Below are 11,557 nucleotides of genomic sequence, written 5' to 3'. Positions count from 1 at the left end.
ATTCAAAACCCTGCATTTGCAGGGGCCCCCTGTTGGTCACAAAGTCACTCAATGGGGGAGGGGGGCAAGTGACTTTTTGAGCGGGGACCCAAAAACCACAAGCCCTCCCCAGGAGATCAGTGACTTTAACATACGTGGCTGCTGAAAATATGTGTGTGGCAGATGCTAGATGGTGAGAAATTGTCTGGCAGGTCTGGAAAGGCTTAAGGCTTCAGCATGATCTCCTGAAATAGCAGTATCTACAGGAGCACTGACTAGCGGTCACTGACTCCTCACGTCTGGAGCTACAAGGTATATTGGAAGTTTTCCTTAGATCCGTGCTGCTTATTGAATGTCGTGATTACACTGTGATTCGATTTACCTCGTGTTATCAGTGTCACATAGGTGGTTATGATCATAAATACTGCGGCGCAGCACTCCTAGGCTGGAAATGACATCTTGTGGAATGAAATATGACTTGACGTGTATCACTTCGAAGAGGGTTTAGTATCCAGCAGTTCGAGAAGGTATTAAATTCTGGCTGTTTTTCTAATATGTTTCTCAGGTTGTTTTTGTAATGCAATGACGGTGTTAGGAAAACAAGTGGAGACGAATTCACCCCCCAGCGAGAGAGGGTTAGGGCTGTGGATATAGGATCTAGGGTTTCATTAGTTACTTTAATGTTCTTCCAAAACTCCATGGAAGGTTTATAGCATATCATAAAATGATCTTTCAAGGTGATACATAAGAACGAAAATTGATTTTTATAAATGAACAAGGTTTGCCATGTTCCTCTTTTTCTTCGGAATATAGACTTAGCTGACCTTCTGCATCACGATGTATATGGCCATTAAAATTAGCTTTCTTTTAAGGACCTTTTGATTATGTGCCTTTCACATACATATCAGAGTGACTTTCCTTAGGCTTCTGCCAGTTAATGTTGCATTAAAAACACTCTGGGCTGTGGGAGGTGAACCTCACATATATTTGTATCTGTATAAATGGAGAACACCTTACTGTCCTCCTTTATTTAAATACTTTATTTCTTCCGTCCAGGTCGTGTTGTATCTATTCTTCGCACCAGTTTAACCTTGAGTCTCTGACCAGGCATCCATTATTATTACTTTTACCTTTTTAACCTCATTTATTGCTGTTTTCTAAATTCGCAACTGTTTTTTAAGACGTGACCGTGACCCATACTACGAAACAGGATTACTGGCTTATCGGGGTAACTTGTCGGATTTAAGGTAGTCTGGGCGAAATGTAAGTGAACGAAGATTAAGTCCATTTAAACTGCGGTACCTAAAATCCGACAAGTTACCCCGATAATTAAGCCGGTAACCCCGGTTCGTGGTACAGGCCATTGGTGTATTCTGTTTCAGAGGCAGGCTATTTACATAGCCAAATCGAAAAAGAAAGAGTTTCGAGTCCAAAACTAAAGTACCTAAGTATCAAAAAAAAGTATTTCAGTTAGTCTGGCACTTTTAGGTACTGTAACTCGCCCGGAAAAGGAACCAAAAGTACGGTATAGACTGGTACAGTGTTAAAGTGCCGTAAGATAGCAGTATGTGGTAGCCTGTGCACCGCCAGGTGTCTCCTACCGTATGATGAAATACATATTCACTGTATAAAGGTTAAAATGCACGGTAATTTCTTGTCATAACAACGCAGATGTAATCATTTGCGCTGTTAGGACAAGGAAATTGCAGCGCGTATCATACGGCGAATGGTTATAACTACAGCTCCTTTAATAACTGTTTATCACTCTGTGGGTTGGTCATTCTCTCCCTAGAAATGTAAGGCGAAAAAGGGAAAGGCGTTAATTTAGGGGTGTTTCGTTTGTGAAAAATTCTTTAAGTTGCGCAATTAACGATTTAAGAGACATAAAATAGATGGGCATTAAACAGATGAATGTTTCACTTTAATAGACCTACTTTGACTCGAATGTCATCAATTAAACTTTTAACACAATAACCGCAGATGTGCACAGCTAAAGCACCAGTCAGCGTTTGTCTTTCTACATAACAGGACGTTCCTCCAGAAAGGCCCGGCCTATATACCCAGAGCTTCCTGGTCTCCAGGCGCCCCCTAGTCCCGTGCACGCGGTCGCAAAGTGGATGACTAAAATTTTTTAAAATTTAACAATATCACCCCCTAGTGGGTCTACCGTTTTTGTCACTCTTTTGCATCCTTGAACAAAACATAAAAAAACGAAATCTATATTGAATACAAAGCAATGGTTTAATCTGATGGCGAATCATTTTGCATAGCTCTTGCAATTGCTACATTTATCTGTATTAATTTCATAATGCTATATTCTATATTCTTACATATTTTATATCTTTATTTATACAATACAGAATAACATTTAAGAATAAATGAAGTCTGCTCAGCAGCCGGAGGTTGTCAATGGCCCTAGCTTTAAATGAGTGTAGATTGGGAGACGTCGCACCGTGACAAAACCAGGTTAACGGCACTAATGCATGCCTTCAGCAGCACCCAGAGAAACGCGCACAGGCTGATTGAGGATGACTAGGCCATGTTGCAATCATGCGAAAGCTTTGGCAGGAGCCTAAGGAAACAGATTTTTTTTCCTCCCTGTCGACTAAACCTCATTTATATACAATCTGTGGCAGGCATTTATGGAAGAAAGAAATACTGTCTAGAAAGTTTCCTTGTCCTGGCTTTATTCCCCCCCCCGAAATTCTTCCTGGGTTCCTCAAACTACTGAGAAGATAAAAGGGAATGTGTAATGAGTGACCTTTGACCCCAGGCTTGGCTGTCTCTGAGTGCAGGATCCCGTCCCTACAGCTGAAGTGATTATGGGCTTAGAGGTATGTGTGAAAGGGAGTGAAAGTAAGGTGGGGGGGGGGGGCTCCTGAAAGGAATGTACTGAAGGGCACCAGAGGTAAGCTGACATTGATGGGGGGGGGCATGGGGGTTGGGTATCCTGGGAGTGGACCATGCCTGCTGTTTGTCTGTTTCTTTAATTAGGCCTAGCTGAATGGCTTGCTTGAAAATAACGATGTCATCAAAACCATGATAATCTGGGCCAGTTAGCTGAAGACCCTGAAGATCCAAATCACAAGGTGCTGCGGCTCTTGCATCTGCGTCCCATGACTAAAGTCGTCCTTTTTTTTGTGAAATGTTGTGTGATCCCATTCATTTTCCACCTTGGCTTACCTGCTGCTGTGACATCATAGGGGGTCTCGCAGATCCCGTACCGCTTCATTACTTTTGAGGAGCTAGAGGGGAGTCACAGCTCATTCCAAGGGGAGCGAATAATATCACACCCAGTCTGGATACATAGAATATTCAGGAAAATACTTTATATTTCATTGTCTAGGTAATTTTTACAGCCTCTCCTGCTGCAAGTGGTATTCTGGTGTGCCTTCCTTTATACGCAAACATGATACTAAGTGGGTGTCGCTTCGACTTTTACGTGGGACTTGCTGCTCATTGCAGGAATCACTGGCATCCTGTAAAGGATAGCGAGAGAGCGAGCCAGGATTCCGGAAAGCGGGAGCCAGTCGAGGGCAGTTCACATGCTGGAGTGTCGGGGGTATTTTTACCCCGGTGGCTCGACGCCCGGTATGGATCTCGCCTCCTAGCATCTTCCGGAGATGCCGTGTTCTCTCCCGGCTGTGGGTTTGCCCGTTGGCCCACGCGGCTGACTCCCACCCGCCCCCGCGCTGGTGTCTGCGATGTCTCTGACTGGCGGCAAGCCACCAGCCCGCACCCCCAAAGCCCACACACGCTGCGCTCATAACCAGCCACCTCTGTGCCTCTGCTTAGACATCTAATGTGAAAACCCACACTTTGGTTTTGCTGCCTCGGATTATAATTAGAAATTATTTAAGTAATTACTGATCACAGATTACTTATTACCGGCACAAATACACCTGAAATTAATTTGTCTTTGTTGCATTTCATGTGTTGAGAATATTTCTATAATTTAATCACTAAATCAAAACAATAATTACTCTTCACTGCATTACTGTGTGTTGGTATTTTCAATATTTATGAGCATATTGTTGGTTCTTTGCTGCAATACTTATGGTTTTATTTAATTATGTTTGTTTGCTGTTTGTTGATCTAAGAGGGTGTTTGATCATTGTCAAGGTGTCAACGCTGAGTAGTACAAACACCGGGGCTCGTCTGATGCTTTGTTCAGCATTGCAGCCTTATTTAAAGTGTACTTTTTTGTGCCGAGTGCAACAGCAATCATTGACCAGCAGAGGGAACCTATTTTCCATCTACCAATGCTACAATACAGTCTTCTTCAGCCTGTGTAGTGCCCATAGAGATGGTGTTTCCATTCGGTCAGATCTGATCTCAGCTCTGTGCAGATTTTGATTTTGGAAGATTAAAATGCTTAATAATTCACACGGTGGCTCAGTGACCGTCTCTGTAGCCTCAAATCAGGGTTTGGGGGCTACATTCCATTTCCCAGTTCTGTGCTCTCTGTCTGTACAGGAGTTTCTCCCTGTGTTTGTGTCGGGTTTCCCTGGGTACTTTGGTTTCCCCTTACAGGGCAAAAACATGTTTTCGGTGGTCTCTAAATATTCCACTGTGTGTGTGTGTGTGTGTTGGGGGGGTGGGGGGATGAGGTGATTAAAAACCTATTATTTTGGCATTGTGGGAGACTCAGTTTCATAAAACTGTGTGACTGCTATAAGACAACTAAAAATGCCAAAAGCCTTTACAGTTGAGGTTTGGGCTGGGTAGGGCTTAAGGTTGCCATTGCTGGGATTAGGGTTTTCCCCATAGAAATTAATGGAGAGTCCCCACAAAGATCTGTGTGTTCACATGTGTGTGTGTGTGTGTGTGTGTGTCTGTGTGACATGCACGTCCTGTGAAACACTGGCACCCCCTGCTGTGCATCCTGAGTCTGTGCAGACTCATCACAACCCAGTACTACATAAGCTATGGGAAGATGAATGGATGGATGGGTTGGTTGATTGATTAATTGATCGATTTGTTAATTGATTGATCCACAGTATTGTGAAACATTTGGATCATTCCGTTTTTAAGCTATGGTGAATAATTCTTAATTAATGTCTATCCACCTAAAATGCCACATCAGTAACCTGCTGAGTGCATGTTGAATGACTAAAATGGCACAGAAATAATAACTATATGTTGAATAATCTGGCGTACCCATGACCGTGGGCTAAATGGCATCATTGTGTCCCTGAAGCACAGCTGTCTCTCGCTGAATGGGACCCGGACTCTCTGGCACCGTCGGCGCCGCGTCGGCGCCGCGAGCCTCCCATCACAGCCAACTCCACCCACCCTTCCAAAGCGGGTCCCCAGGTGGCGATGGAGAGCAGCACGGCATCACCGCGGCAACCCCAGCAGGAGCAATACAGACCCCGTGCCTTGGAGTTGTGGGGTGGGATGAGTAATGGTTCCCGTGGTAAGGACGCCCCACTGAATCGGGGAAAGGGGGGGTCTGGCGTTATGCTACCACGAAGAGACGCACCATCATGATTCACCTCATCCTGGCTGGAGAGAGAGGACACCTGGGGTGTCGTCCTCAGTCCCAAAGGCTGTTATTCATCCTATGGGGGTGGTGAAAAACCACATCAGACAAGCACGTCTCCTAACTAACAGGATATGCTGGAACAATATAATCCTGTAAATCAATAGCAGGTTTTGAGAGCACCCCCTAGCTGTGGGTAAGTACAGTGCCACATGAACAGACTCTGTTATGTTGGGGGCCCTGGCCAGCTCTGTGAAGCATATGTATGTGGGGGCAGAGGGAGAACTCCAGGAAAAGCCCTTCTCGTCAGGGTGGGGTGGACAGCTTGGCCAGCAGGTAGTAAAAGATGTTTGTTTGTTCAGCTGAGGTGGCCGAACCGGACTGGGAGAAACATGAAAAGATCTTAAAGCTTAGGCCACCTTTTAAACAGCCTTTAGTATGTTTTTACAAGAGAATATTTACCTAAGCAGTCTGGTGCACAGTTACCCATATGGAATTTGAACCTGGACGCTTTTGGCCACACACACACACACACACAAAAACAAACTCAGTTTACACCCGCGCATTAGATTATGTGATTATACACATTTCCCATAATCCACCAGCTCACTGGCAGGGTCACACTTAGTGAAGGGAGGTTAACTGCTCTCGTTAAAGTGAGAAGGTGTGAAGATCAAGGGAGTGTACTATGGGGGCCCCAGGAACATCTATTATGAGCTCAGCGTGTGTGTGTGTGTGTGTGTGTGTGTGGGGGGGGGGGGGGGGTGAGCATGGAGTTTATAGAAGTGTAACTATCTAAGGGGGGGGGGGGGGGGTTATTCATTATTGTTACCCAGAGAAAGCTTTTTGTCTAGTATGGATTGTTTCAGAAAGCTGACAACAGCACCTGAACTGGACCACCCCCCAGACATGGCGCTGTTTTGTAACCATGGGAGCAGCAGAGTAGCAGTGAGTTAGCCTGTTGAGTCACCGCCCCCCACCCACTCTGGTTTTTACTTCGATCTCCAGCCTCCTCTGGCAGCCAGATCCTCGACTGATAGGCGGCGTCCTTGCCACTGTTCCATGACGGTGTGCCGTCACGGTACGCCGCGGCGGAGGTCACATCCACATCACGTACACTTCCTTTCTCTGCTGTGGATGTGCGGATGAGTGGGAGGACGCCCGGTCCTCGGCTGCCCCCCTGCCATCATATACTCCGTCAGATCATGCGTACTTAACCCGCTAAAGTTGTATTCAGTTATCTGAATTAGTTGATCTAGGTGAAATATATTTAACGTATTAAACGATCAGTCCCGCAGCTCTTCTGATATCATGGGTGGTCATCTAGTCATCTTATCGCCAGTGTGACATATCTGGGTATTCATTTACTCTTAGATCTGACAAATTAGCCGTTTGAAAGTTCTTAATTAATGTCCCTGTTGGTACTTGGTTACTTAGTAGTGTTTTTACATTTGAAAATTAATTCTGTGAGTATATCGTATCACACATGCGGTGGACTGGGACTGGAACCTTCAGTTCCTGCCTTTTTATATGAGTTTTTCGTTGTTGTTTGTTGCTTAATTATAATTCCTGTCACTTGTATGTTTTGCCCACGGGCACCCTGAGTTAAACAACACTGGCAAGTAATCTAAATTCATTATTAAACTAAACAAACAGTGCTTAGCAACAGCACAAAAATTCGTAAGATAATAACGTGTTCTAATGCCTTTCTTACGTAATTGGCCACAAATGAAAAACGGCGTAGATCTATGTGCATAGACTTGCGGTTGTGCACTGAAAATAGATGCAGTTTGTTGTTGAAAAGTTGGAAGTGGAGGTTAACGGCATTTGCCCAGATTTTTACCCGCACCCTGCAGTACATCAGTCTGGGTTTGAGACGCTTTGAGACGAGAATTATGGAAAATACGGCTTCAGGTTGGCAAACAGATTGACGGGACAGATGCAGTTTTGGAGGCAGGAACAGGGGTTTTATTCTAACCCTCATGTTGTTATGGGCAGGACGGCTATCGGAACAGAATATAACTGTAGCAGAACTCGGAACACTTTACGGCAGTTATGTACAAACAACCTACCAGAACTATTTATGGTTCATTGCCAAGCATGAAGTACAGCAACATTATTACACAACACATAGGAGAATCACTTCACAGTACAACATATGCAAAAACTAAGGAGGTAGAATAGAATACAAGAATACAAATTTACAGAAAACACACTGCAAGACGTCTTAAGAGAATAAAAATTAGCATAAAACCATGTGCAAAAATGCAAAATGCAAGGGAACTATATGGCAGTTCTCACTGATTTAAAGTAGAATCCCGTAACCCCCTTGAGAACCAGAACATTACAGTCAATTTCTCTCTCTCCGTCATATACAGAACACTAACGTATATTATTTTCAATTATTGACTGAAAACTGCTGAATAGAATTTTTTCCTGGACCATACCCCTTCCCTCCTGTTTTCACACGAACATTACAAAAAAGCATAACCCTCCTAAAACATCCATCCATCCATTCATTTATCCGTCCACACATCCATCCATCTTCCATAACTGCTTATCTAGTTGTGGGCTACAGAGTACCTGGAGCCTGTCCCAGAATGCACTAGGCACCAGGCTGGCTTCGGAATGGTTCGTGCCTGTTACAACATGAAAAATAAATTCTGCTTTATCTAAAAGCCTCAGCCATAAAATTCATAAATAAGCAATTTGCTGAAATGGTGCAATTTGCTCAACGTGAATGTGATTAATTGAATTTACTAAAGGCGTGACCACTAAAAATAAGATTTGCTAGCGTTTGATGAGAGCACAGATAACAAAAAGTATTTATATGTACATACTGTATATACATATACAAGGCATTTGTTATTTAATTCAGTGGACTGCTTGTAAAATCACCTTGCTGTTTAGAGTGAGACTGCAAAGGTAAAGCCAGAGCTGATGTTTTGAAATGAAATGATTGCACTTTATTGATCCCCGTGGGGGGAAAAAAACCCTCCTTTCACCTACCACATCTTTCTCTCCGTAGGGGAGAGCAAGCTTGGCAGCAAAGGGCAGCCACCCAGGGAGCGGAGGGTTAAGGGCCTTGCTCAAGGGCCCACAGACAGGCTGAGAGAGGGCTTGAAGCAGCAACCTTCCAAGCACAGGCATAAAGGCATAAAACCCACTGATCCCCACTTCCACACATTTTATTCAGGTTTAGCTGCTGAATTAGTGTTTTTAAGTTAATGTTGCTTATCTAGCTATGCTCACAGTCTCTCTGCTTTCTGTTAGGGACAAAACATTTCCTGGAACGAGCATGGAGGCGATTAATTCTTAGCTCCTCTCTCTCTCTCTCTCTCTCTCTCTCTCTCTCTCACTGTAAGCTTTCAACCCAAGTCTGAAAACGCAGCAGGGTTTCCTACTCAGCAGAAGTCGGAGAGGGAGATCAGGTGGGGGGGCTGGATGCTGAAGTAGAGGATTGTATTGTTGACCTTGCCTGTGGAATCATAGTCTGGCCCAGGGCAGGCGTCAAGGAGTGGGCTGTGAGCCAATGAAAGGAGAGCCTCTTATCTGGCCTGTCGTTTTAGCCCCGCCCTTTTCTGCGGGACACCAGTGCAAATAATGTGAGTTTCCAACCACGTGTGTGTGTGAGAGAGGGAGTTAGGTTGAAAAGGAGCTTGTTCATTAATCGGCGCAGAGCTCAGAATTTCCCTGCAAGCCTTTTAAACTGACTTACAACTGCTGCGTCTCCAGGGGTGAAATTGAATGCTTGTCTTCAAACAGTCGAGGAAATTGAATTCTTGTCTTCAAACAGTCTAGACAAATTTCTCTTAATATGAATCGTTGTTGTGCTTTGACGGTACATGTTCTTATTCACAGCATGAGTAATCATAACTGTGAAGGTTTGAACTTCAAATTCATACTGCAAAATTAGCTGTAATCGAATGGTGATAAGGTGTAAAGTCTGGGCCAATTTTTTAACCTAATGATCACTAATGCATGGGGACTTCAAGTGCGTAACGTTTGTTCTTGTTGGTGATAAAACTTCACTTATCCATAGTTCCAACGCATGTGAGTTTTGCTTGTGCCAACCATGGCTCGCCTATGATTTGCTTCTGAACCTTTTGTCATGTCCGTCCTGTTCGTTACACTTGGCCCATTGTTAGGGTCTGTCTTGTTGTTCATGTCTGACCTGTTGACATCAGCAGCCATGATTAAATTAACTAAAACCTCTTCGCCCTGATTGGACCCAGCTCCAGATCTGCCTGGTCCCTTCATTGGTCGAGGTCTGTTGTGCTCTTTGCTGTATGTGTATGTTAAAAGGTTTCTGTTCTTAGCAACTAGCACAAGTATCTGTGGGCCTTTTGTAGCTGAGTGCACCTCAGTGCCTGCTCTAAACATACTCTGTCAGTAGATGGCAGGATTCTCATATGTTGCAAAGCCCCATTAAAGCAGTGCTAACGTGACTGGCCATATATAATCATTTGGTGCCATCTAATGACACTGGTAGCCTTCATCTACGACATACTACAAGGGAAAATGAATGGAAGCTGTACTGAAGGGCCATCTGCATTTTCATGGATGCCTTTGATATCTGACGTCCCATTCTAGAAGGCTGACTCCTTTATATTATACAGGCAACAAGTGATGATTAACAATGTCCCGACTTTATTTTAAAGACTTAGGCTACAAGGGCAATAAAACAGAGAAAACAAGAAGAATATATTTGCCTGCTTACAGAGAACGTGCATGCCCTGTTCAGTATGATGTACAATGCAGATGCACTGCATGAAGAAAGGCTATAACTCAACCAGAGATAACTGCACAATTAATTAATTCCCAGATACATAAATCTATGCAGCTTTTTTTTTTTTTTTTTACCACATCCAAAGTGACTTTATTACTGTATTATTTATGCATTTTCTTTTCAGTTTTGCATCTCACCCATGAAGCATTGAGGTAATTTAAGTGACAAGCTCTGGATCAAATGTGAGCTGTGGATATTATTTTTTATTGAGCTGCAAATGTCTTATGTCTTGTAACCCTTGACTTTACATTGTCTCCTGTAACAGCAGTACATTGCACCGAGTCCAAATGCCACCATCTGGGCCACAAGGCAGAAAAAGAATCTTTGATCTCAAATTTTTAACACACGGATGACAGATTTGAACCCAGAACCCTCAAATTATACATTGAATATGCCTCAGGTAGATAACAAATTTCCTCAAATGAAGAGGTTTTCCTCTTAATGGCCAGGAGATGCTACTGCTTAAATGCACAAAGCCAGACTCCATGGATCCATGACCCTCGATGAGCTGTGTGTAAGAACCAGGTGAGACAGATATGCAGTGAAAGAGCATAGCGACCCAACCTTGCATCCTGTGAATATTAATGCATTACTTGTCTTCACTGTCATGTTGCATGCCTCATTGTCCATTGTCTATTCATTCTTTATTTATTCACTGTTGTTCTTTGCAGTGGGCGGCACTAAACAAGTAGGCCTTCCAGTGCACTTGTAGGGCACAGCCAATGAGACATCTTGAATCTTGTCCTGATTCTCATTGGCTAGACCTGGTTTGTCAGTGAGGATCTCCCTTGGGGTTCGCGACATAATAATAATAAATGGTTATCTTGGCAGCATCCTCCACATGTGTATGCTTAACTGGCATGCCGAATTTCCCTGTTTGGTGTGTCATAGAACACAAATGGGATGCCATGTCAATGTACGTGTAGATGACGGGTGTGCTTCCCATAGACCGCTGAGGAAGTCCTCTTATTCCCAGCTAGTCCGCAGATGGCTGCCTTACTGCTGTTTTAATTCTACCCCGGGCTCTGTACTTTGAGTCGGCAGACAGGGCAGACTCTATCAAACGATTTCCCCGTTGTTTTTTGCCACCCCCTGGGGTTGTGCTAGTGTGTCTGTGTGCGCAGCGATCGAGCAGATCCAGGAAAAAAGGAAAACTTCCCGCACCTGTGTGGTTTTTAAGCATTTAAAAAGGAAAAATAAGGACATAAAAAAACAAAGGGGAAAATGTCGACTGCATTGTGATTTGTGATACTTGTGATTATGGCATTGATTTTAAGCACCATCCATCCATCCATATCTCTCTT

Source organism: Brienomyrus brachyistius, chromosome 1 (genome assembly GCF_023856365.1).
Source record: "Brienomyrus brachyistius isolate T26 chromosome 1, BBRACH_0.4, whole genome shotgun sequence".
Lineage (NCBI taxonomy): Eukaryota > Metazoa > Chordata > Actinopteri > Osteoglossiformes > Mormyridae > Brienomyrus > Brienomyrus brachyistius.
The sequence above is the reverse complement of the archived record's forward strand: the minus strand, read 5'-3'. Positions refer to the sequence as shown.